The 13296-nt window shown below is 45.1% G+C and overlaps 2 long non-coding RNA genes across 2 annotated transcripts in view; one reads left to right on the plus strand and one right to left on the minus strand.

The window, feature by feature from the left end:
• The first annotated feature begins 36 nt into the window (after positions 1-36).
• LOC106727659 overlaps positions 37-13296 on the plus strand; it is a 17301-nt gene continuing 4041 nt past the window's right edge. Inside the window, exons 1-2 of the long non-coding RNA XR_001363898.1 lie at positions 37-106; positions 3219-3221. This is a non-coding gene — a long non-coding RNA (uncharacterized LOC106727659). The remainder of the gene's footprint in view (positions 107-3218; positions 3222-13296) is intronic.
• On the minus strand, positions 7098-13168 carry LOC102241574. Its single transcript, XR_001363897.1, has 4 exons — positions 12841-13168; positions 12328-12405; positions 9167-9384; positions 7098-7398 (listed from the first exon to the last, which is right to left on the minus strand). It is a non-coding gene; the product is annotated as an uncharacterized LOC102241574 (long non-coding RNA).

Consider the following 13296-nt stretch of genomic DNA (forward strand, 5'->3'; position numbering starts at 1 on the left):
AGCCATATTAATTAATAGTAAGTACCCTTTGACGTCTGTATTGGTATATCCAAATGAGGCACTCTGGGTCACCTGTGCATACGTTCCCATAGATAATTGGAACAATGTTGATTTTACTGCTGTGTTGCTGACAATTATCTGAAAGAGAAGTTGGGGTGCTTCATGGGGCTGGAAAAAGTTTAGCTAAATCAGAAAGAAGGTCTAATTAAGCAAGTTTATTCTATAGCTATAAAAGGCTAAGTTGACTCGAGCATGCACAATACATATAAAGCTCTCACTGGTGCCAATCACACGCGTGTGTTTCCATCTGTCATTGTCGATCATGAATTTGGTTGACGCTTCTATTATAGAGAAAGGGTGAATAGCGATATTAAAATATTTCTTCTACTTAATTTCCTTTCAATGTGCATGAATCTGTGCACCAGACCACTAGTTGTAAATAATGCTGCTGTGTTTTCTCTTAACATGAAGATACATTGAGACTTAGAGGAGTGGCTAGAAGGAGGACACCAAGCCTACAGGTTTCGTGACACACCCCAGACGCCTGATCAGTGGAGTACCATGTGGCCCATCAGCCCATTAAAGAAGGCTCCACCTTCCTGGCTGGGAAGACAGGTGCTTGCAGCCAAAACCTCCTGTAGGTGGGCCAATGGGAGTGCCACAGGTCCCCTCTGGCACACCTGATGGAAAACAGGCTGTAATTCCAGTCTGTTTCCCTAAAGGTTAGGTTCCAGGGTAAACAAGGTCCTTCAAATCCAAACAGCTCAGTCTGGACTTGCCTGGGATTCCCCAGCTCGACCAGAGCCTGGGCTCCATGGGCTCAGCACCAGCCCCTGGAAGCTTCCTCCACCGGGTGGTTCCACACGGCTGGGAGGAGTTGCTTCCCCTCCTGTAGTCACCACCCAGGGGCTTTGTGGAAATGTCAGGGGCATTCTGTTCTCATAATGACCCAGATGGGTGTGCTGCTCATGGTTAACATGTGGAGCCAGGACCCCTGCCTACTATGTGAGGCAGTTGCCCACAGCAGAATCGTCAGGCCTCCTGGATCACTTTCCAACATCTCATTAACATGTATCTCGAAGCAAAGAGCCTCAGTGTCATTATCTGAGCCCAAGACCTAATTATGTTTTACAAATGTACACAAAGTAATTTTGCATGGTTTTATATGCACCAGATTTTCCAGGAATGCAACTATGGAGTACATTGAGAAAGACTGCATTTTTAAATATTTGGAACTTTACTAGAGTTGTTCATCATTTTGTAAAATCCCAGCAATGACACTGGTAGTATTTTTGTTGCAAAAAAGTATATACAACTTTATCAGTTGCATTTGAATTGCCACATTCAGAGAGTCTACCTTTTAGGGGTAAGTATCCAATTCATTTCTTAGGTCTTCCTGCCCCAGCATTTACATATTGAAATATACCTTATACTCTTATAAACAGCTATTCTTTCATATCTTCATTATTTTACACTCAGGGCATTATAGTACTTTTATTTTTAAACATTATGTATGTTAGTCAATTATATTAGACCACAACTCATCATCCAAATATCATGGGGGCCAGATGTGTTTCAGAATTCAGTTTCCCAGATTTCATAAAAGTACATGGTACACTGTGGAGAGTGGCTACAGCGTTTGGACAGGTTCAAACCTCGGACTGACCAGAGGGCATGGTCCTCTTGTAGCAAAGCCACATACAAGTCCCAGCTTGGAGGGCAAAGCCCTCCCAGCACAATTATAGCCAAAGGCTATGATTGTAAGCGTGACCTTATAGTCTGACCCTGTAGTACTAGGTAGCTGAGGGATGTGGGCTGGGGGAGGTGCAGCAAGTGCTGCCAAAACAAAGCTTGATAGAGTTCTCAGGTGCATGTAATTAAGTATATTTGAAACTTGAAAGAACATTGTAAACATCTTGACCACACCCTTGTTTTGCTTTGAGTGATCTGACTATAAAATAAAGACTCTGCTTACAGGCTGTGTCACTGTTTCCTCATCCAGGTGCAGTGATCCACCTGGCCCCAACTATATTCTCTTGTCTGTTTTCTTTAATCCTTCACCACCCCTCCTCAAGTTCACCACTGGCTGTGCTGGATGTGGTTCAGTATACACAATACATTATATAACGCCTTAGTGGGGTCTAAACCAGCATCCTATACTCAAGCACACGAGTATTTCTGCAGCAAAACACAGACAAACACACAGAGTGGTACAGATAGTCTTTGCAGCTTCAGGTCCACTCGGGGCAGGTTTTGCTGGCAAATAGGTGTTGCTCCTAAACTTAAAACACACACACACACACACACACACACACCTGGATTATTCAAACTGTTTGGATTCTGGATAGGGGTCTTGGCCCTCTGTTGTCTGTGGCTCTCACTGGACAATAATGAGGGGCCCATGTAAGAAGGTGGTGCTGGATTGATAGGCTGAGAGCACAGCTCCACCCACCAGCTCCCAGTCTGTCTGTCCCTGCCCCCACCTCCCCAATCCCATGGGGTCCTCAAGGTCTCCCTTCCCAAAGCCCATCTAGGTTCAAGTGGATGTGTCCTGGTTATTCTCTTTCCTGGCTGCCGACCCATGGACCTTCACTTGTCAGGAGACCACGATCACGTCTGATGCCCCAGGTAACTGGCCCCACGTGATTGCTGCTCCCAGCTGGGCAGGTATCGCTGTGAGCTGCCACCAGGACCTCCCAGGCCCCTCCCTTCACTCTCCTACCTGCATTTTCTCCCCTTAAAATGCCGCTCGTCTCCTCCTTGTCCTCTACTTGAAGAGTTCCTTCTTCAAGCCCCAGGTTAAATGTCACCTACTTACGGGACTCCCCCAATGCTTCTGAACAGCATTTGTCTCTCTCTCAGGTGAGATCCTGCAACTCTTGGTGTGTTCATTCCAGAAATATATATAGATATTTTGTTGTTGTTGAGTGCCTGCTATGAGCCAGGCACTGGTCCAGGCTAAAGAACATGGATTTCATGGGATAATACCTCCAAAGCCCTACTTAGGGCGTAGGTCACTTATCAGCCCTCTGATCTTCCAAGGAGCCAGTCCCCCCAGCTCCGCTCCCAGGAACAGTTGTTTCCACAGAGACAGGAACTCATGTTTGTAGGGCAGCGACTACATGTGCCAAACACTCCAAGTTCCATTCTCTTCCAAAAGGGAATACTGGCTGTGCCCAAAGACAAAGGCCCAGGATGAATGTGTTGCATCTTTCTAGAATGTTAATTTCAATCTAGAGTTGGGATGGAAAGTTAATTAGTGTAAGATAAGTAATTTAAAACATTATTTTTACATTAAATCAATCGTGGATATATTATGAAGCAGAATGCTAAAGTAACACACATTTTTCTTAATTTAATTTATTATTTGAAGATGTAATACATGTTCCTGGGAGAAAAATCATTCTATATAATAAAAGCCTAATATGCTGTGTCAGACTGTTCACTATGATGTGCAATGACCACCAGTGGGCAGACACTCAGACCAGTAGGTTAGCTTGCTGCTGGGATCCGGCCAATTGGGACTGGGCGAGATGGGCCAGACACGCCCTGGAGCCCTCCCGCAGCCCCTCCCTGGCCAGCCAGCCTCCCATGGTCCCTCCCCGGCTGGCTGGCCCTGATTTCCCCTGATCAGCCCTAATCAGGACTGAGACAGGACAGACATGCCCTGGAGCCCTCCTGTGGTCCCTTCCTGGCCCCGATGGTGCACCAGTGGGGTCCCTCAGCCTGACCTGCACCTTCTCACAATCTGGGATCCCTCGGAGGATGTTGAAGAGCTGGTTTTGGCCTGATCCCCACAGACCAGGCTAAGGGACCCCACTGCTGCATGAATCCGTGCACTGGGCCTCTAGTAAGGTATAAAAGAGTTAAGAATAAAAATTGACATCTCTGTTCTCCAACTACACAGCTTCACTCCCAGGAGGCAACTGCTCTTCCTGAGTTCTTAGGAATCATCCCACAGACCATCTATATGTAGTACAATAAATAGCTATGCATGTGAGTTGCTTTTTTTTTTTAAGTAAAAATGATAGCATAAAATACACACTGCTTTTCAGCTTGCTTTATTCCAGATAAACACTACATCTTGGAAGTCTTTTCATAACACATTCATAGAATTATTTCATTCTTTTAACAACTGCACAATATTTCACGGTATGGATGAGCCAGAATTTGTCCACTGGCCCAATTACTGCTATTCCCAATATTTTCCTATTACAAACAACACTAAGTAACTATAACCCCAAATTTTCCTCATTGTACACAGGTAGTGTACCTGTAGCAAAATTCCTAGAAGTGGGACCCAGGGTGTACTGTATGGTCCACTCTCTCGATCATCATGCCAGAGTATCTTGCCTCACCCCTTAGCCAACACACAGATAAGTGTTTTCAAACTCTCTGACCTCGGCCAATCTGATGAGTAAAAACTGGTATCTCATTAGAGTTTTTATTTGCTTTTCTTAACTATGAAGGAGGTTGAGTATGGTTTTTTTAAATGTTCAAGACCCATTTGTATTTCTTCTTCTGGGAACTGTTTCTTCATATCATTTTCCTATTTGATTGTTGGCTTTTTCCTTAACAGTTGGGATTTCTTTAGATATTAAGGAAAGGTACCTTTTTTAATATGAATTGTAAATATTGCCCTCTGGTATGTTTGTCTTTTGATTTATTTTCTCCTCCTCGCCATTTAGTCATTTTTAATTTTTTTTGGCAAATTTACCTTTGCTTTTATAGCTTCTGGGTTTTATGCCATATTGGAAAGGATGCTCCCCTATCTGAAGTGATTAAAAAACATTCTTTTATGAATTCATTTCACTGAAAATTTACTGTGCTCCAACTCTGTGCCCGGCACTGAACAAAACAACGAGTCCATGTTCTGAGTTCTTTGGCTCAGGTTTCTAGCACTTTCCTAAGTACTTTCATAGTTTCATTTTTTTTTTACACTTAAATGACTTAAATCTTAATTCCATCAGGAATTTAATCTGGTGTAAATGGTGAGGTATTTGCCTTCCCCCCCAAGTGACAACCCAGTTGTCTCAACATCATTGACTGAATAATGTCTCTTTTCCTTACTGACTTGATATGTCAATTTTATCATATGCTAAATTCCCATAGATCAAACAAAAACATTTTTTAATCCTCCCCTGAGGATGTTTTTTGCTGATTTGAGAGAGAGAGAGAGAAACATTGATCATTTGCTTCCCTTAGGGTCTGGGACCAGAGATTAAATCTGCAACCCAACCCAAAGCCTTTTGGTGTATAGGATGACATTCCTACCGACTGACCCAGAGCCATAGATCATACATTTTTAAGTTAAAAAGAAACCTGAAAGGGATGTCTTGCTTGAAGCTCCATCAACAGACCCCTCAGACTGTGAGTCCACTCTCTCCGATCTTTAGGAGCCCTTGGTGGGAAGACTGGGCATCAAATCTTTTAACCTGCTTTCATCTTCACAACAATAAATTCCAAGGCAGATTGTTATCTCCATTTTCTTTTAAATTAGAGGCCAAGTGCATGGGTTTGTGCACCGCTGGGGTATCTCAGCCTGGCCTGCGGGGATCAGGCTGAAACTAGCTCTCCGACATCCCCCAAGGGGTCCCGGATTGCGAGAGGGTGCAGGCCAGGCCGAGGGTCCCCACTGGTGCATGATCAGGGCCAGGAAGGGACCGAGGGAGGGCTCCAGGAAGTGTCCAGCCTGTCTTGCCCAGTCCCGATCGGGGCCGGCTGGCCAGGGAGGGACCATGGAAGGTTGGCCAGCCAGGGAGGGACCGCGGAAGGGCTCCAGGGCATGTCCGGCCCATCTCACCCAGTCCCAACTGGCCGGACCCCAGCAGCAAGCTAACCTACCAGTCGGAGCTTCTGCCCCCTGGTGGTCAGTGTGCATCATAGCAACTGGTCAAACAGTCGGACACTTAGCATATTAGGCTTTTATTATATAGGATATGTTTTTATTGATTTTAGAGAAAGAGGAAGGTAGAATGGGAGAAAGAGAGAAACATCAATTGGCTGCCTCCCGCTGAGCCCTAACTGGAGATCGAGCCTGCAACCTGGGCACATGCCCTGACCAGAAATTGAACCAGTGAGCTTTTGGTGCATGGTATGACGTTCAACCAATTGAGCCACACCAGGTATGGCTCTCCATTTTCCAAGTAAGGAAAATAGGCCTCATTAAGAAGTGCCCCACCAGGGTCAACCCTTTATTGTCTTATCTGCCCAGCACTTCCTTTCTTCTGGGAATTGCCCGCTCCACACACCCCACCCATCTGCTTCCAGAGGTGAACGAGTTAGCATGAGATCCCTCCAGGCTGACTGGTCCAGGACCTGCTCTGCACAAGCTTTGCCAATCATGGTCCATGTTAATTTGAAATAGAAACCTAGAGGGGCCAGTCTCTGTAAGTTACAAAGGTGGGAATCTGTCTGAGGCACATTTCTTGCCTCATGTACCAGAGAAGCAGAGGAACCTACCCAGCAGAGGGAGATGATGGAGCATGACCTGAGCACCGGAGAAGGTTAGTGGACAAGAAAGGGGGGTCCCCAAGGTTCACGGCCACAGTTCTCTGTGAGCTGCTGGGCGTCGGCTGTACTCCTGAAGCTGTGTTGGTTGAGACCCTCCTGTATCCTCAGAGTATATTCTCCTTGCGCTGCTTTGACTTGGATGTCTGTCACTTGCCATCAAAGAGGTCCTCGAAACGCTGGGATGGGCCCGGCCCGGGGATGGTTTGTTTCCGAAGCGACGTCACAACAGGGAGCCAGGATGCTCTTTCCCTCTGAATTGTGTCTCAAAGGGCAAATGGACTGTGTGAGTGTGGCCAGCCCAGGGTGCTCCTGAGCCCCTGTCCTCGGCCACTGCAGCTGTGCGCCCTGTGAGGTGACCGCAGTGGAGGGTTGTGCCATGGCAGACTCAGAGCCTTCTTCTCTTCTAGTCATAAGGATGCAGGACGTTGTGATTTAGAAAAGAGATCTTAGCCTTTTCACTGGGCCACTGTCTGGTGGTATAGGAACTCATGCCAAAATCCAGCCAGCATCTGACCCCTCCTCTGTTCTCCCCTCCCTGGGGTCCTGTTGGTTCTTTCAGAAGTTACAGCTGCCCGCCCCGCCTCCAAATGTCTCTCGCACTTGACCCTTTTTCCATTCTCAATGCCAATTCCAAGTTTCATTGCCTCAGGCCTGAACTGTTGTAATCGAGTCCTAATGCTATTGCCTGGCCTGAGATGCCCGATCTCACATGTGAACTGGAGTCCAAATTCAAACATCACCTTCTCTGAGGGACCTCTCAGACCCTAGGAGTAGGCCATCCTGCTGACCCAAACCACCACCCTCAGGGGTTACAGAAGGAACGATCCAGGGGTAGCACGGGATCGGGGCGTGTCACCATCTTACGTTCAGCCTCTGTCTCTTTACCTGTCAGACAGGATAAACAGCAAGACGGCGGTGAGAAGTCAAAGGATGTAGGTAGAAAAAGCCATTGCAGGGCTCCCAAATAAAAAGGAAACCCATTATTTCCATGCATTTAAAAATATTCTTTAAATTGTTGATTTTAAGCAATTTCTAAAGTGTTTAAATTTAAGCAATTTCTAAAATGACCACGCACTTATTTCTACTTAGATAAGCAAAAAGAAGCAAGTAGAAATCACCATAATCCTAGCAGCCATTGATTTAACCTTCTGATCTAGTTTCTGTTCTGTTTTATTTGGTTAGCATTGTTCCAAAAACCATTTTTCATGTCCTTAAGAAAGGTTGGTAAAGATATTTTTTTAAAAATAGTAGCATATTATCCAACTGACTAAGCCATAATTTACTTAGTTTTCCATTGCTCCACATTTAGGATTTCTTTTTTTCAAATTTTATTTTAAACAATGTTGCAATGAATATTTTTGTTCATCAATCTTTGGCCATGTTTCTCAATAGCCCTTTAGGATCATTACAGCAAGTACATTCTTGAGTGCTTTCAAGCACTTACTGCACTGAACCCTCCTAACAATGCTATAAGGCAGGTATTTTCACTCCCATTTCACAGATGACAAAACTGAAGCACAAATAAGTAAGTACCGTGCTAACCGACACACTCAAAGCCATGATAGTGGAGCCAAAATGTAACCTGGCCAGCCTGACTCCAAAGCTCATACTCTCAGTCATGGCCTTTTAGGGCTCTTGGTATTATTGCCACATGACTTTCCAGGAAGGTTGTTTCAGCCTCCACTCCACCAGCAGCGTAAGAGTGTCCCTCACTCTTATTTCTCCTCCTTTCAAGCGATTGCCAGGCACATGCATTCCCCTTCCTTTGAGCTGTCTCAGTGTGTATCTCTCAGGGTAGGTTGCCATGGACCACCAATTAGTCCAGCTGAACTTCCCAGTGGTGGGCAAAATGGTGATGTGCCCCAAATGTGGCCACATTCACCCCATGCTGATGTGAGAATGGCCTGAACCAGCGGTTCTCAACCTGTGGGTCGCGACCCCTTCACAGGGGTCACCTAAGACCATCGGAAAACACATATATAATTACATATTGTTTTTGTGATTAATCACTATGCTTTAATTATGTTCAATTTGTAACAATGAAATTGGGGTCACCACAACATGAGGAACTGTATTAAAGGGTCGCGGCATTAGGAAGGTTGAGAACCACTCTATAGTGCCAAACACTATAAAACAATGCTTTTTATACTGGAGACCGAGCCCTCTAGGTCAGCCTACTAGTGCAGAGTCTAACGGCACCTTCATCTGAAGTCTATGCATGCAGCGGGGGCCAACATGGGGCCCCCAGAGCTCAAAACCACAGCCTCTTGTTTTCCACTGTCAGATGGCTTCTGTTAGGAGTGATATCCAGTCACACCTAAACTAATTTCAGTCTTCACAGTCTGCTGTTTGTTTGTTTTTAAGAGTCAGCCATTACTTGCAGGTTCTTTTTCTTTCTTTTTAAAATTAACACTTATATATGTCCATCAAAAGATTTCATGCATGCAAAAAAAAGTTTTCAGAATGGGTGCTTGGAAGGGGCAATATCAAAGTAATTGGAAATAAAAACCTTGGTTGATCAAAAGGAATTACATTTTAAGGTCTAGTCTCCTAGGCCTGCAATCCAGGAGGAATTTGTAGAATTTTCTCTCCCGGAAGTGGGCCCTCCTTCCCTTTTTTATTGCCCAGGTCAGCTCTTCCCCTCAGGCCTTACCTCCGATAAAGAGCTCCCTTTTTTCACATTTTGATAACATTTATAGATTGCTCACTTAATCCGAGTCAGCCTTGCATTTTTATTTAAATGTGACCCGAGCTTCTGTTTGCCACTATTTTCACTGTCCAGGGCACCAGGGCTAAAGGTCACTCTTCTTTTTATCCCTTTTGTGGCAAGGTGGCGATGTGCCATGGAAGTTGCCCAGAGTTGATCAGTAACTAGGTGAAAAATAAATAAATTTGGAATAATTCATAAAGTAAGTAGATTAGGATGGTTTAAATAACAACATACATTTTTTAAAAAGTACTTTGAGGCTTTTAAATGCCTCTCGTTCAGTCTCATTTGTACCTCAGAATAACCCACAGAGGAAACTGGTGTGGAGAGGTTAAGAGATTTTTTTTGACACCCAAATCCTCTCGCTCTAATGCTTCTATTATTTCCATTATAGTTGATGCTGAAACCTATATATATAAAAGGCTAATATGCTAAGTGTCAGTCCAGGTAATGACATCAAGTAGCAACGCATGGCTTCCTCTCCCTAGTGACGACTAGCCTCCTTGCAGTTTCTTCAGCCCAGGGACACGACTAGCTTTATAGCCAGGTAAAAACATTTTCACTTTAATCAAATGTCTATGAAGCATTTTCCCGTGCCTCTTCTTGTTTAATCCTCACAGAAGTCCTGGAATAGGTAGATAGGAGACTCAGTGGAATCCTATTTTCTTTTCATTAGCCAGAAAACAGAGATTTATAAAGCTTAGAGACTTGACCTGACTGAAAAGAAGTAAGAAATGGTAGACCTTGAAAATGACTTCAGGTTTTCTCACTGCGCAGAATATAGTCAAACACTGCTGCAGTTAAATATTTTATCCTTTGTTTTCCCTGTGTGATCTACAATAATAATCTGCTTTGTGTTGATATTTACTGCTGTGTTACTGACAATTACCTGAAAGAGAAGTTGGGGTGCTTCACGGGGCTGGAAAAAGTTTAGCTACATCAGAAAGCAGGTCTAGTTAAGCAAGTTTATTCTATATATATAAAAGGCTAAGTTGACTCGCGCATGCGCGATACATATAAAGCTCTCTCTGGGGCCAATTGCACACGTGTGTTTCCATCTGTCATTGTTGATTGTGAATTTGGTTGACACTTCTATATAGAGAAAGGGCGAATAGCAATATTAAAATATTTCTTCTAATTAATTTCCTGTCAATGTGCACAAATTCATGCAGTGGGCCACTACTACAAATATAAGATTAAATCTGGAGTTGGCCTCCTCCCATAAAACATCCTCACTGGCAGAGAGTGCTAGAACATGTTTGGGTCTTACTGGCCCAATCACTTTAAGAACTAGGTTACCCTGGGGAAATTATTTAATTTTTCTGAGCCTCATCTGTAAACTATTGATGTAATGCACCCCATCTACAGGGTGGTCATGGGATTAGAAATATTCTGTGGCTGGCACACAGTAGGTGAACAGTAAATCATACCTGCAGTATCCCTATAAGAGGATCACATGAGCAGTGTGGAGGTAAAGTAGATATTGATTCTTATTTGATGATTGAATAAATATTTTAAATTAGTTTGCACATTTGGCATTTAAAATAGGCAGAGTTAGCCCTGGCCCGTTTGGCTCAGTGGATAGAGCGTTGGCCTGTGGACTGAAGGGTCCCAGGTTCGATTCCAGTCAAGGCCATGTGCCTTGGTTGTGGGCACATCCCCAATAGGGGGTGTGCAGGAGGCAGCTGATCAATGTTTCTCTCTCATCGATGTTTCTAACTCTCTATCCCTCTCCCTTACTCTCTGTAAAAAAAACAATAAAATATATTTTAAAAAATAGAAAGAGTTGTATCAAATGAGCAAAGAAATGAATATTTCTGAAAAAAATGTTAATGCCCAATGCTGGCAAAAGGATGGGAAATCAGATTGGAACTTTTTTAGGTGGAAAGCCTTCAACATGACGTGCCGCTTGCCCCAGAAATTATGTAACCTAAGAAACCAATACTGAGTGGCAGCAAGGTTTAGAAAAACAAAGGATGTCATCACCACTCTATAACAGCAAAAGTGGAAACAACCTAAATGTTTAATGTGTGGCACAGGTTTAATGATTTACTCTGTCAAATTGAACATCATGCAGTCATTCGAATTATGCTGTAGAAGAATATTCTACATGGAAAGATGATCACAGCACAGCAAGCTAAAAATCACAAGACACAAACAGCCTGCGTTTGCTTCTGGTTAAAAAACCACACAGGACATAGGGTAGGGGTGGAGGTGGGCTAAAAGTGGCTAATGGGGGGAAAGGGGGACATCTGTAATACTTTCAACAATAAAGACAAATTTTAAAAAACCCCACACAACACAAAAATCAAAAGTTTAACAGTTATTTTCATTGGAAATGAGATTGTAAGTGATGCCTTTTTTCTACTTTGCTTATCTTATTCTCTAAATGTTCTGCAATGAAAATTTATCACTGTCATAATTTAAAAAATAGGTTTTCTTTTACATGTGCCCAGTTGGTGCCATTCGTGAACATTGCCTGCCAGCACAACCAGGCCAGTGGTCATGGAAAGTAAGTTAATTGTAATAAAGCAGCTTGGAAGTTTCTAGGTAGTTAGTTAAACAAAGTAATTAAAATCCTAATGAAATTTCACACAGCTGGTCCTTAAGCTTTGGCTTAGCTGCTGTAAGGCTACTATAAATAGACACCAGGCTTCCCTCTTACAAAAAGCCTAAAAATGGCATAAAATAAAATATGAGCAATTGTTCCTGTACATGGCCACGTGCCATGTTTGTCCTGAGCAAATGTCACCTGAAACTCCCCCATATCTCGTCCTGCAGGCTGGCGGCACATCTCTGGACAGGGTGTATTTACTCTCCATTACTCAGCTTACTCCCCTGAACCAGGCATGGAGTGGAATTTCCATGCAGTTACCCATTAGCCCCAGGGCTAGAGTTAAACCTTTAGTTAAATTAATCCGTTGATCTCAAACACATTGCTTCTCCCTCAGAAACGTGTAGAGAGGTTTCTTAGATGTCGCAGAGCTCAACTGAGTGTGAAGATGCAAGTCACCTGAGGGAGACCTGCTCCCTCCACACAGCTCTGCCACCCCCTTCCCCACGTCCGCCCCCTCTTCCCCCCTCCCCCCCGCAGGGCAGGCACTTACTTGTTGGGGTGGGGCTGGGGTATTGCACTCAAGGATTCTTCCCAGATCCAGAGCTGCAACTCTGGGCAGGAACCCATACTTAGAGAAGACAGGGAAGGTGCAAAATGGGTGTTATCAAATGAATGACAGAAAATACATACTGGTCTCAGTTTATATAAGAAGAGATCATAAGCCTCAAAAGGGGGAAGGTGTGGGAGGCCATCGTAGTCCGCCTCTGACTTCACAGAAAACGAAGCACATTTCAGGGCCAAAGTGAAAATTCAGGTTGGCCTTTGCTAAGAGATGAAAAGTGACAGCCCCCTCCAGTGGGCCGTGTCCGTCAGTCTGGCCACAGGAAGGATGTCCCCGCGCCCGGACTCAGGCGCCTCAGGCGTGTACTCCTCTCAGGGGCTGCATCCTCCGCCTGAGAGTGAACGAGGCTCAACCTCCATGGTTTTTAGCTACAGTTTCAAGGTGGGACAGTCCGTGTAAGGGGCTGTGGACCTGCCCCTGTAACTATTAATAACGACTTACTTCTCCGGGCCCAAGGGCAGCGCAGGGTCCAGTTGAAAAGTTCACGGGCCAAATCTAGACGCTGCTCCAAATAACTGTCCTGCAGACCCCCAACTCCCGGGGCCACCTCCTCAGGCCGCGACTGAGGGGTTCTGCTCGCACCCCCAATCCCCGGAATGCGCGCGCCCAGGAAGTGTCCTCGCTTCCTTCCCTGGTTCCCGCGAGTCCCGGGAACCACCGACTCTCTCCCTGGGAAGCGCGAACCTGGACCGCCCGGCGGATCCCCGCCCGCCACCCGCTCCACTTTCTCTTCCTCCTCCTCCTTCTCCTCCTCCTCCCGCGGCCTCGCCGCCCGCGGCTTTGTTTTCCTCCAGGTTCCGTGCCCACACGTGACACCGTTAGTGCAAAGAGCGCTCGGAGCGCGAGCGTGGGGCGCGCGCCCCTATAAATACGGACACCGGGCCCGCGGCCGGAGAG

This window comes from Myotis brandtii, unplaced genomic scaffold, assembly GCF_000412655.1.
Source record: "Myotis brandtii unplaced genomic scaffold, ASM41265v1 scaffold460, whole genome shotgun sequence".
Classification (NCBI taxonomy): domain Eukaryota; kingdom Metazoa; phylum Chordata; class Mammalia; order Chiroptera; family Vespertilionidae; genus Myotis; species Myotis brandtii.